Below are 14,120 nucleotides of genomic sequence, written 5' to 3' on the forward strand. Positions count from 1 at the left end.
AAATGAAAGGTTTGTGACCGTCAGATATACATACGTAGAGGTATAAAAGCATGCAATGTCCACATGAAGGTTTTCTGTGAGCTTAAATTTTAATGGTGAGGAACATATTGTCAGATAGCTGTTGGCAATGCAAGTGAGAGCTTTATGGGATGTAGTAGCATGTTGTTGTCGGAACAGGCCATAACAATCAATTTGTTCTTTTTTTCTCCTGTTGTTGGTTTACATTTTCAGTGTTGAGTTGTTTCTTCCTTCAGCTTTAAATAGATGTGAATCAGGTTACTATTTGCTGACACTGGAGCGTTGACTCTTGTGACATTAAACTAATGCCATGTTCCTACAAATATTTTGACATGTGTTTAACTGAAAGACTTCCAGTAGGTCATTGGAACCACGTAATATTCCACATATACTCATGGCTTTTAAAACAAGAGTTTGCAAACCATCTCATGCAAGTGGAAACACATGGAACAATTTGGAGTGGTGCATCTATTCTCTGTGGCCCTTTTGTGCCATGGGTATGGAGATATTTATGGCCACCACACCCTCCTCAAGGATACCTTTGGCCCTTGCACCAAAATGTATTGTTTAGCACCTGTAAAAAGCTGGAAATAACACTAAGGGCTAAAACTGATACTGAATCCCTGGAAGAGGGGGATGTAAGGCTGCAGGTGTGACTCAGCACATGAGCAGACGCTGTGCTACTGCTGCCACCCAGGAAGCTATTCATTGCTAGCGCCAGAGGTTTGGGTGCAAACTGCAGAGCATGGGAACCTGTGACTTGGAGAGTGCCTATGTGATTGCAAAACCAGCATCTTAGTGCTGTAAGGCTGACCACGAGAGGAAATAATGTTTACCAACACGGATGTTGATTAATTTTTCTACCAAGGATGCTGGAGTAATAGGATATTTACCTGCAGCAGACTTGACAGACCTGAGATACTGCTCGCTTCTTGATCAGGTCCCTTTACATGACAAAAATGAAAGCTAGGGCTGGAGGCAGGCCACAAGAGAAGCTGTGTGATTCAGACTTCCACATCACATCAGGCATGGCTACAGTTCCTGCCTCTCCTCACACACTTCTTAAATTCCCCTTTGCTTAAGCAGATCCTTAGTTTTAAAGCAGTTTGTTAAATCGGAAGCCAAAATATCCCAGATTTACAAATTGCACAGTATTTTCTCTGATACTTTTAAAAAATAAATAATCATAAAGGTTCAAATATTACACAGTTACAAGAGATTATTTACTTTAGAAAATCTTTTTTCCTTTTTCAGAAGAACTGCAATATATATTTAGTTCTCTTAATAAGAAAGAAGTTATTAAACAAATATATAATGCTTCTTTTTGTCTCCCATGTGGTTAATCGTGCATTTGGCATGCAAAGATTGATTCAAATGTTTTATTGCACCTTATTATAACAACTTATATTATTTCAGGAAAGAGCTATTGCAGCTTGTGGTTTTAGCGGTTCTTCCAAAGAGATGTTGATTTGGAACTAGCAAAGACCTGATGTATATTAAACCTACTGCTAGCATCCCCTCAGAGCAGCCTACAATGAATTAATAGTAGTTTCTGCTGATCTGACAATATAAACGTAGTTTAAATTTTGTCATCTGGCTATTCTCTTAGATTTCCTGGAGTCACCCGTTTATTTGCTTCTTTCAGTTCACAACATGCTTTGTTGGGGCAGAGGGTGAGGTGCTTTTATATTTGAGAAACTGTGAAGGAAAGGTGCTTAAAATTGTCCTATCCTGGGAAGAGTGGGGTCACTGCCTGGTGGTACCGAGGCTAATTGGGCTGCTGTAGAGTTGAGCGTCCCATATGCCCAAGGATCTTCTCGCTGAGATGGACATGGTTCTTGCTGATTTAGCTGCTGCCCCACATAACTGACTGGTTGCTGTGAAATCAGGTTTTGCCTGCGCAGCTTTGAATCTAGTAAAAATCACCTGAGGTTTCATAAACCTAAGTCTAGGAGCCTATGATGCACAGCCTTGCTTTTGAAGCACCATCTTACAATACGTTTGAAATGAAATGAGAGGCAGACATCCCGTAAGAACAGCTGTATAGGGTCAGACTAAAGGTCTGCCTCTGACCATGGTTATTGCAGAAGCCTCTGGAAGTACAGAATGAGTGTTAATGTACTTTTTCTTGAAAACTCAGAAATATTTTCTGAAGCTTCAAGAATTTCTAATTCAGGCATTTCTGAAAACACTGGAGCATCCTTTTAAATTCAATAGCTTCTTTTTTCCTCCATCAACTTGCTCCATTGCTTTTCAATCTCTAGAAACTTTAAGCATCCTGAACACCTTCTGACAAGGAATTCAGTAGCTTCATTGCACACAGTATGAAGAAGAGACTGTTTTTGTTTGTTTCGAACCTGTCACCTCCCGTTGTCTCTTGATGTTCCTTGGTTCTTTTATTGTACAGGCAGTCTATAATTATTCCCTACTCATCAGAATCTCAAGTGCATAGATTTCAAGTAATAATTTGAAAATGCAAATCATCTGCGTGATAGTTGTGATTGAGCTTGATCATGAACTCTTTCAATGCAGGTATTCGTTCTTTGGTTTGGATGACTCACTATAAACCTGTAAATGTCACCTGCAGATACTCTGAAAATAATAGATTATGTGTATTGTTAAATATGTTCAAATACAAATTAGAATAACTGATAATGTTCACAATATTTTCTTTGGTGAACATGATTCATCCAGATCACCACATTCCCTTTTGTCTTTATCTTTTATATATGCATGCTTTATTAATGATAAATTAATGAAGCCAAGATCTAAGTCCTGGTTTTACTGTTCATCCATTTTTTCTAGCGTTTTCATCTTAGATTACCAAAACATTCTCTTAAAGGTACAGAACAAATCAGACAAGTAAATCTTTGAAAAAAAAGGAAGAAAAATGGAGGGGAAAAAAGTTAGTGGGATGTGAAGATGCCATTTTGAAATTCGAAGTATTAAAACTGGCTTGCCAGAAAATATTATAAAATTTCACTGAGGGATGATTGCATAAATGATAGGGAGAAAGAAACTGAATCTTAAGAATCTCACAGTTCCATCAGTATTTGTGGTTGGGTCATCGGAGTTGTACACATCAGGTTGTTTTTGCTTACCTTTATTCTTTGGGCAGCAACTTCTTGCCTATTCAATCCCAGCAGAGCTCGTGAGAGATTCGTAGAGTTCAACATACGTAGTATCAGGATTGGAACCATAGACCAGTAACCTGTCAAACATGCAAATGCTTATTTTAAAAACAATTTAAATTAGGTATGACAATAATATTTAGAAGAATTTCTCAATTAATTTATTAAACCTGAAGTCTCTCATAACTCCAGCTGTCATTTGTAGGAAGGAAGTGCTCTTAAAAACTGTAGATATTGTATCCTTTTAAAAATACTCCTTTTAAAAAAAATCTGTTGTTTGTTGGGTTTTTTTTAGTAACTATGAAACACAGTTAAGCAAATATATCAGGCAAATCAGTTGACATTCTTTTCTGCTTCGAGCATTAGCCCCAAACTTTATTGCATTCTCTCTTTCCTGTGTAAAAGCCTGCTGAAATATAGGTGGTTGTAATAAATGTCCCAAAAGTCTGTAGGTCAGTTTGCTGATCTGATCTGGACTATCAGTATCCATGTCCACACTATTGGACTTGAGAGAGGTTGAACTTTTAATTTTGTATTTGTTCCACAGCAACATTTTAAATGCCTACATCAGCTAACAAAACTTACATGAACTAATGAAGTTAATTAAAATCACGGCCTATAAATGACTGAACTTTTAAGAAATACATTCCTACCTTCTGTTTTGGGCATTTAACAATACTACTCTGCCCAAGTAGCTGAATGCCCAATGAGCCACCACAAAGTCTTTTGTATCTTTTTTTGATATAAACGTGAATGGGTTTATGTTGTGATTTTAAATATACTTTCCTGGTAACGAATATTTCTTTGCAAAAGATGCATGGTTCTAGTTAGCAATACTAAGTGAAAAAAAGTCCTTTACCACATCCATCACACATGATCAATCCAGATGGTTAGAGCATATGGCAACAGTGAAGTTGTCACTGCAGTGCCTTTGAGTACCCAAGTCACGTGCCCAAATGAAGATGTTGCCATCTTTACTGAACTGACCTTTGAGGAAACAAGCAGAATTTCCCTCCGGGTGTCATCTGCTAATTTGGCTCACTATATGCCACCAACAAACTGGCTTCAAAGTCAAACATACACCACGACAGGGCTTCCCCAAGGGTCTTTATTAGAGAAATTATTTTAAATGCTTCTGGCCAGGAGAAGTGTGACGAAGGCAGATGGCAAAATGGAGGAGTCTCTTTCCAAAGGAAAGGATTTTTTTTCGCTAGCTTTGCTGGAATGCCACTCCATTTCTGGGAAGGATTTAAGGACTGTGTCTGCATAGAAAAAAAAGTTCAGAATTGTGGGTGATCTATCCCTAATCTTTGTTACGACACAGTGGGGCTTTTTTCACAAGCATTATCGTTTTAAGAATGCTTTTCCTGGGGTCTGTTTCCAGCGGGAGATACTAGCTATATGGGGCTGCATTAATGTGGGAGTTGGGAATGTTGCCTCCCTGTTAAGAATAAGAAGGAAAGCAGAGTTTAAACTCCTTGTATAATACAGTGCTTAAGCAAGCATCACTTTAAATGGGTGGGATGCCAGAAGGAAAACTAATGAACACCAAGTAATTTAATACTAATGTTACTGAAAATGGGAAGTCAAAAGGAGCACAAAAGGTAAGGCAAATTATAAAGCCTCTCTGTAAAGCCAGTTCGGTGGGAGAACCACCACTGATTTAGGCAAATGCCTGAGGAGCACTGTGCAGGCTAATCGCAGATGCTGAGTACTTTTGTTACTGCAACTACACCACTACAGAGGGATATTCCTGTCCCTAAAATATTTGCATTATCAATGATAAAATGCAGGGACTTTCTCTGCAGAGTGGCTGACTCAACCAGGACTTGCACTACTGAAATAAAAGCAGGAGGGAGTTACCAGTCGTAGCCTTTTTCAGCTCTCAGTATGTTTCTGAGTATGAAAGGCTTCGGACTGGATGTCACAGAGGAGAGCCGTTCAGAAAACAGAAAAAAAAAAGGTTTAACCAGCTTTTAAGCTGTTTGTTTCTTGAAAAGGGAGGGCAGAGCAAGGCTAACTTTATGGTTCAGTACGCATTTCTGGTACCATCTCACTTTCTGCCTCCAGGTCTGCAGAGGAAAACCTGAAGTTTGGACTTGTTCCAGAAAATGTACGTACCACAAGTACGTTTCATTAGAATAAAATATTATTTGGCATCAAAACAAATTCTTCTGCACACTGTGTTTTATTTGGAGGAGCCTATACTTTATTGTTGGCTGCTGATCAAATGCCTTCCGCCTTTACAATTTCTGTAGTGGATACACAATTAAGAACTACTCCAAATGATAATGACTGCTACAAATTATTCTGGGTATCTTGAACTTCATTATCTCATGCCAAATCTTTTTTTTTTTTTTTTTAATATTGAAATGCTATCATAAAGAACATTGCATAGAAAATTTTCCTCAGAAAATACATTCAAATTATATTACAGGAGTCATACTGAGATTTGATAAATCTTTGTGTTACCATCACCACTTTACAGTATAGTTTTTCTCTAGTTGGTGGTAATTGATGTAGTTAGTAGTAACAGAGTATAGCAATCTGTAATTTAGAAATCAAAATTTATTTAATTCTGTTTTAAAAATTCAAGCTATTTTTTGTGAAATGTTTTTAGCTGAAATTGAAAGCATTGTTGAAGTTTGTGGTTTTTTTCTGTTTTCAATTGAAACAGCATTTTAGAGCTGTGTGCCTCAGGATTGTTTCTTGTAAGCTTTGGGACACAAGAAAGAATCATATCTGCATTGTTTTTTGCTGTAAACACATAATTTCCCTGTCCTGAATTTTGTAGTCTCTTCTAATTGTGTGAAAATTACTAGGCTTCCTTTTTTATTTGTCGCCTGGGTATTGCAAAGTAATAATACCAGTTCGCCCGGTTGTGCTGTAACAAGGAGAATTTTGTAGCTGTGTGAGGCAAATCCAAATTAAAATAAAAGGCTGTCAGCTACATAATTATGCGCTAATATTTTCTGCGATTTCTTAAGCCTTATGCGTGCCAAGGAGCCTATTTCTCAAGCAATTATATTGGGCCTGAATTTACATTTATGGTATTTCAAATCAGCCTGCTGAAGCACAGGGACCTCAGCAGAGCACGCAGATTCTCCTGGAGCCCCTTTTTTATGGTGTGCCAGACCTGTGATCACACTGTAGGTGGCACTGGCCTCCGACCTGACTGTGCTGGGTGGTCTGTGAGGGCCAGACTCTGAGCAGAGGCTACCCAGCCCTGAAGGGGACATCAGCCCCTGCTTTATACACACCTAGAGGTGCTGCTCTGAATCAGGGCCACAAATCTTCAAAGTTAAAAAAACCCCCACATTTCTCTCTGTGGCCGTAGAACTCACTCTCAAATCAGTCTGCCGGCCTGTGCTGAAGTATCTGTACTGTCACTGGGTAGAAATTGACTTCCTAATGTTAGTGTCAAAGGGGTTGAAATAGGGACACAGTATTTTATTATTTGCTTTGTTTTGAGTTCTTTTATTCCATAACTCAAAAGCCTGGAGAATAACTGTTGTTAAATACAAAGCTCAATATCTCAAACACTTACATTCCTCCATCTTGGCTTTATGAATACAATTATTACTTAGCAATTGTGGTTGCTACTATTGCAGCTCATTGGATTGAAAAAAAAAAGAAGAACTATTCATAAACAACTTAACTTAAAATATTATTTCTAACAAAAAGTGGACAATTGTCATGTTTTAACCTTGTTGAATTCTGGGGAAAATAAGGCTGATGATAGAAATTTGTTAATCAGCAGGATTAAAACCCCTTATTTATATATGTGGTAACATCAGGCTGTATAAATACAACGTACCATGACCCTGCCTCTAGTTCAAACAGACTGTAACTAATTGCAGTTATTCTAGCTTTTTACCAAGTTACTGTTCTTGATCTTATATAAAAGCAGTATTGATTGTTTAACTTGCTATCTAATGCTTATCACAAACTACAGTTTTAGTTGCCTTTCATTTTCCTACACCATAGCATTTGGGGGTGAAATCTGCTGTGTGGAGACTCTGCTTAAGGTGGAATTGTTTGAGGGACTTCCAAATAAAGTGCATTCAATGAAGCTACATAATAGGAGGGCATATATATATATATATATATATATATAAAAGAAGGGCAAAAATATTCTCTAAATATCTACCCTATATACATGATAGTATTTTAAAATGATACGAGCAAGCAGATGAACAACAAAAAAAACCCCTAACACCCAAGCCTACTTTGTTGAAGAAATCTGATGCTTTAGTTCTTTAGAGCCCTTCTATCACTGGGAAGCCACCTATCACCTTGCCATGCAAATTTGACTGTGATGAATGTCCCTGAGAAGCACTCTCAGCAGCAGTTTGCAGGTTTGGAACCTGAATTACCTGGAGTTTTGGCTTTATTTAGCATATTTCATTCCCTGATTTGTGTGTTTCTGGGCTTTACCCAGGCACCATCACCTCAGTAGGGCTAAACGTCCAGCTGCCTGTTGTGAAAATGTCTATAGGGAAACGATACTACATCAGTCAGTATTTGCACCATAACATGAACAGTCAGGGGCTCATAGGCAATCTTAACCCTGACACATCCTGATTTCTGAAGGCTTGCATTTTTAACAATAACTTTCTGAGTTTATATAACACAATGTTAATTTTGGCTACATTGCTTGGGGCTTACACCCTGAAAGATTGCGACCCCGAAATTTGACTGCAGTTGGTAGGGTTTGAAACTGTTTCAGCAGCTCTAGCAAGGTTTTTACTAGACACATCATGGGCCATGTCACAGGTTTTGTATAATTCAAAAGTTAGGAGACTAGGTCTGCTGCATCTGTGATATCTGGTAAAACTAATAACGACAAGTGATTTACCTTCCTGGATAAATAGACTAGAGAAATGACTCTAAAGCATTTATTGCTTTAGCCCTCAGGTACTTAGCAGTTGCTAAGCAGCAGAAGGTTCGTGCCTCTTTCTCTCCTGGGCATTTTTTCTCTTTAATAAAGTAAATTATAAAAGATTGATTTTATTATTTTTAATTGAATAAATGTGATATGGACAAGAGTCATATCTCACAGGCATGTATAGGCATTTCTTCTCATTTTGACCAGCTGATATTAAGGTATAAGAAAAAGAAGTTCATCCTGCAAACGAAAAGCTCAAATATTCATGAAGGAAAAAACAGGAAGCTTAATTCTGTGCTGGTGAGAGTATTGCTACTGTTTGCACCGCAATAGCTCCAAAGAGCACCTGTCTTGCATGGACACTCTGTTGTTCAAGATACTGTATCAATGCCTTTTCCCACAGCTCTGGCAACTTAAACAGCAAGGACTAGCAAAATGGTCAAAAAAAAGTAGATGTATTCCCACTTTCAGCAGAAAGAATAAACCATGGAAACTGGATTTGTCAAGAAACCTTCAGGAACTGAACAAATTCTACGGTGAGCTTGGCAGATGCAGCAGGAACAAGGATGTGCTTATTTTATCATTGAGTGCTTTTGCTGAGGAAATTCAGTTACAAAATACAACATTGATAAGCTATGTGATGTTTTTCTTAGTGGAGCATTTGCCTACAAAGAGAGGTCTACAGAAAAGTTGACACGTGCTCAGTCTGGGCGTGAATGATCTACAAAAGGAAATCCTGCATAATGCAAAGCAGGATGTGGTCCAAGATTTAGGACAAAATGAATGTTCCCCATATTCCCTGCACTTGTTCCCAGTTCCCTTATTTTCTTAGTTTTTTGTTTGCAAAGAAGGTAAGAGTCCCCATATTCTCCATTATCTTTAAAGGATGAACTTCAGTTAGGAACCATTTCAAGCCAGATAAAATTATGGGTTATGCTGTGATATCAGCGCCTCTCCACCAGTCTTGATTTTCTATGAGGATCACAGAATCACAGAATGGTAGGGGTTGGAAGGGATCATCGGAGTTCAACTAGTCCAACCCCCCTGCTAAAGCAGGTTCACCTAGAACAGGTTGCACAGTATCGCGTCCAGGTGAGTTTTGAATATTTCCAGAGAAGGAGACTCCACAACCTCTCTGGGCAGCCTGTTCCAGTGCTCTGTTACACTCAAGGTAAAGAATTTTTTCCTCAAGTTGAGAAGGAATTTCCTGTCTTCCAGTTTGTGCCTTTTGCCCCTTGTCCTGTCCCTGGGCACCACTGAGAAAGAGTCTGGCCCCATCATCTTGACAGCTGCCCTTGAGATATTGATAAGCATTGATGAGATCTCTCTCAGCCTTCTCTTCTCCAGGCTAAACAGACGCAGGTCTCTCAGCCTTTCCTCATAAGAGAGATGCTCCAGATCCGTGATCATCTTCGTAGCCCTCCTCTGGACTCTCTGTGGTAGTTCCTTGTCTTTCTTGAACCGGGGAGCCCAGAACTGGACACAGTATTCCAGATGCAGCCTCACCAGGGAAGAGTAGAGGGGGAGGATGACCTCCCTCAACCTGCTGGCTATGCTTTTTTTTTAATGCACCCCAGGAGACCGTTGGCCTTCTTGGCCACAAGGGCACATTGCTGGCTCGTGGTCAACTTGTCCGCCAGGACTCCACAGGTGCTTCTCTTTCTGCAGAACTGCTTTCCAGCATGTCAACCCCTAAGCTGTACTGGTGCATGGGGTTATTCCTCCCTAGGTGCAGGACCCTTGAACTTCATTAGGTTCCTCTCCGCCCAACTCTCTAGCCTGTCCAGCTATTGCTGAATGGCCTTCTGGTGTGTCAGCCACTCCTCCCAGTTTTGCGTCATCAGCAAACTTGCTGAGAGTACACGCTGTCCCCTCATCCAGGTCATTGATGAATATGTTGAACAAGACTGGACCCAGTGCTGACCCCTGAGGAACACCTCTAGCTACAGGCCCCTCTGCGCCACTGGTCACAACCCTCTGAGCTTGGCCATTCAGTCAGTTCTTAATCCGCCTCACTGTCCATTCATCTAACCCACGATTCCTAAGCTTGCCTATGAGGATGTCATGGGAGACAGTATCAAAAGCCTTGCTGAAGTCAAGGTAGACAACATCCACTGCTCTCCCCTCATCTACCCATCCAGTCATGCTACCGTAGAAGGCTATCAGATTGGTCAAGCATGATTTCCCCTTGGTGAATCCATGTTGACCACTCCCAATAACCTTCTTTTCCTCTACATGCTTAGAGATGACATACAGAATGAGTTATTCCATCACCTTTCCAGGGATGGAGGTGAGGCTGACTGGCCTCTTGTTTCCTGGGTCCTCTTTCTTGCCCTTTTTGAAGACTGGAGTGACATTGGCTTTCCTCCTATCCTCAGGCACCTCACCTGTTCTCCCTGATCTTTCAAAGAGGGCAGAGAGTGGCTTCGCAAGAACATCTGCTGTCTCCCTCAGCACTCCTGGATGCATCCCATGAGGGCCCATGGGTTTGTGGGTGTTGAGTTTGCGTAAATGATCTCTAACCCAATTGTCGTCTACCAATGGAAAGTCTTCCTTGCTCCAGACTCTCTCTCTTACCTCCAGGGTCTGGCATTACTGAGCAGTAAACACAGAAGGAAAGATGGAATTCAGTAACTCTGCCTTCTCTGCATCCTCTTTCACCAGGGCATGTGCCTCATTTGGCAGTTGACCCACATTTTCCCTAGTCTTCCTTTTGCTACTGATGTACTTGAAGAAGCCCTTCTTGTTGACCTTGACAACAAGATGTCTTAAAATGTTAATGTTACAACATATCCCAGTGTACAGGCAACCAGCTTGTAGTGTGGTATTAGGTGTCAGTGCTGAACTGTTTAACAGTGCCTGCTTCGAGGCTCTGTGCCTCCAGCTATGTCTAACATATGAAAGTGTACAATCAGATCTAGCTATTTCAGCAAAGAGTCATTAGGAAACACTGAGTAAGTGCCTATTAGAAGCATTATGTATGCAGATGTGTCTAACTCTTTCTAGTAATGAACCATGGATAATGCCTACTGATGAAGAGACTGCAGAATTGCAACGGTTCCAGATAGACTGAATGCTTCCAGTTCTGCTTGCAATATTGGTGTAAGTCAGACTAAAAGTCTGATTTTGCAAAGAAAGTTGGCAGTACCCAAGTAATCAAGACCCTGTCAGCTGGGACTGGTTTTCAGCATATTCTACCTGCCTTAAAGCGTTGATATTAAAATAGGGAAACAGAAAGATCAGGATTAATCTGTGTTGTCCAGCCAAAAGACTAAGTGCCCTTGGTCAAGGTCACCCTGGAAACCAGTAGCAGAGCTGAAAATTGAACTGAGGTGCGCAGTGTTTGGCACAGACACTTCAGCTCCATCCCACATCCAGAAGTGACCAGTCCCTCCATCTAAAAAGAAATGTCACCACAGGTACTCTCTGGTGCTGTTATATGATCACCAGAAGAAAAGGCAGGCACCGAGAGGACTTTTGATACAGCCAGAGGTATATTGCAAATGATTCTAAATATGGAGAGGAAAATGAGATAAAGCAAGGGCAAGGCAATGAAGTTGTCTTTATAGAGTGGAAGGAATTCTGCTGATACGCAGCAGCTCTCAGGAACGCAAGTTTCATAACTGAAACCTTGTGGTGCTAAAAACGTAAAGCATGGTAGGATGTAATGCTATGTAAGGGAGCTAGGGGAAACTTTGGTCTAATTTTGTATGTGCCCCACGGGATGAGAAATGCTTTGGAGACATATTTGGGTCCTTCATGTCTGCAGCAAGCAATGTCACCCGATGATAATTCAAATGGACAGTTGCACCTTATGAAAAAATCATCCCCAGCAATCTACTCCAAATTAAAAATACAGTACTTTGCACCATGGAAGACACCACTCCCACTAAATATTTCATAGGGTGGAAAGAGCTGCCACAGAGTAAATATTTTTTTACAATGGTAATTTTCATGCCAAGGTGAATATTGGTGTTATATTCTGAGAGTGGGGAGAAGCAAAAAAAAAAGGAAGCAAAACCAAAGGAAAGAAAGACAAAAATGGCAAGTCTCAGCAGTTAGCTAAGTGTATTTCTTTAAAGAGAAAAGAGATTTCTTACGACACTGTTCCCAGGAGCACCACCATGACTTAAAAGCATTCTCATGTTCAATGGAAGTTTGTGTGCCTGTTTGATTGAGTGGAAGGAGTGCAGGGGAAAAATGAGAACACAAATGTATGTTTTGGCTGCCATACAGTCAATACAGTAATAGGTCGGCAGAAACATCAAAACACAATCAAGAGCTGTCTTCAGGGCTGTGAGTGAGCAAGATTTGTTGGGCAATCAGCCAAGGGAAAAGAGAAGAGGACTTCTGTTGTTCTTGTAGCTCATCAACAGGCACTAAAGAAGCAAATTGAAATATCTTTATATTGAAACTGGAATCTCTGTTGTAATCTGCATGTGCAGTTTCATTACATGTAGTGTAACACAGCTGCCACTTTCTTTCCCCTGAGGTGACTAAACGTTGGCAATGAGAAAGTTAATAGTGTGTATATAAGTAGTGCACATACAGTTTGTAGCATGGTGCAAAATTTTTCGAATACTGAGTTTGGGGTGGATGCAATACTCCAGAGCATTAAAGCCAAGAGTAAGTGATGCAGGTCATTGCAAGTAAGTGGTTATAACTGATGATGTGTCTGCAACATTACAACTTTTGCAAATGCTTCTTTTCTCTAAAAACAACACAAAACAAATCAACCCAACCAGGAGCACCTGACAGTTTCAAGATATTTTTTAGAACTTTCCTTTTTGAAAGACAAGGAAATAATCACCAGTGTTCAGCTCTCAGAAGGAACTCTAAAAGCTTATAGAAGCAGCTTAAAACTTTATATCCACATGTGAAAGGGACACACATATAAAACTTCACCCTCCATCTGCACCCTCCAAGACTGGAAACAAGGACCCATTTTGCAAAAGGAGTCTGTGGCAGCCCTTTAGTGTTGAAGTCAAGATTGTATTTCTCGTTCTGATATCTGGTTTTGCACTCTTTATCAGTGCTGAGAAAAGTTTAAAGTGACAACATTCTGATAAAATTTAACCCAAAAAGCAAATAACTTTCTCAAGCAATAGAAGCTTTAAGGCATAAGTAATTTCTTGCTCTTCCATCACACTTCTTACTGGCCTCAGGGCAGGAATACGTCAGACAAAGAGGTAAAAAATGTACAAATTTAAATAGAAATGCTAACATTTCTGTGGCAGATTGATTTACATAAAAATGATAGATTGCTTGAAGCCTCATGAGGATTTGTTCTCATACAGAAGGCAAACCATTAAAAAGACATTATCAAATCATCATGTGGCTCTACAACTTTGTTATATATTGCTTTATATGTTTACCTGTGTAACAGAAACAAAGGACTCAAAATCATCTCTTGAGCTTGTGAAACCTAGCCTTTGGTATGGTACCAAGTGACTTTTCTGATTCTCTTCATTAGCGCAGTGGGCACCATTTCCAAAATGGTTAGGGAGTTTTGCTTCTCTGAACAAGCTGGCAAAGTGAACATCCTTCCTTTTGTGATAATGATCACCTTCAAGTTTCCAAAATAACTTTATTCACAGGCAGTTCACACACAACTATTTCTGTGACAATGAGTGATTTTTAGCTTTCATGAATCTCTGCCCTGGCCTCTTAATATGCAGACAGGTTTGGTATGGGAGCTCCTCTGCTGAAGAGCTTTCCTCTTGCTCTTTCACTGCATGGGTGACTTGCATTCATATATCAGGAAAAAGCCCGATGAACTGGAAAGCATTTAAAGACTCTTTGTGGATGCTTGATGAAAATATTACAGAATGACAGAATCGTTGAGGTTGGAAGGGACCTCTGGAGGTCATCCTGTCCAAACCCCCTGCTCAAGCAGGGCTACCTGCAGCTGCTTGCCAGGACCAAGGATGGGGACTCCACAACCTCTGTGGACAACCTGTGCCAGTGTTTGACTATCCTCTATAGTAAAAAAAAATAAAAGTTTTTTCTTATGTTTAAATGAAACTTTCTATACTTTGGTTTGTGCCCATTGCCTCTTGTCTGTTCACTGGGCACCACTGAGG

This window comes from Rissa tridactyla, chromosome 1 (genome assembly GCF_028500815.1).
Source record: "Rissa tridactyla isolate bRisTri1 chromosome 1, bRisTri1.patW.cur.20221130, whole genome shotgun sequence".
Lineage (NCBI taxonomy): Eukaryota > Metazoa > Chordata > Aves > Charadriiformes > Laridae > Rissa > Rissa tridactyla.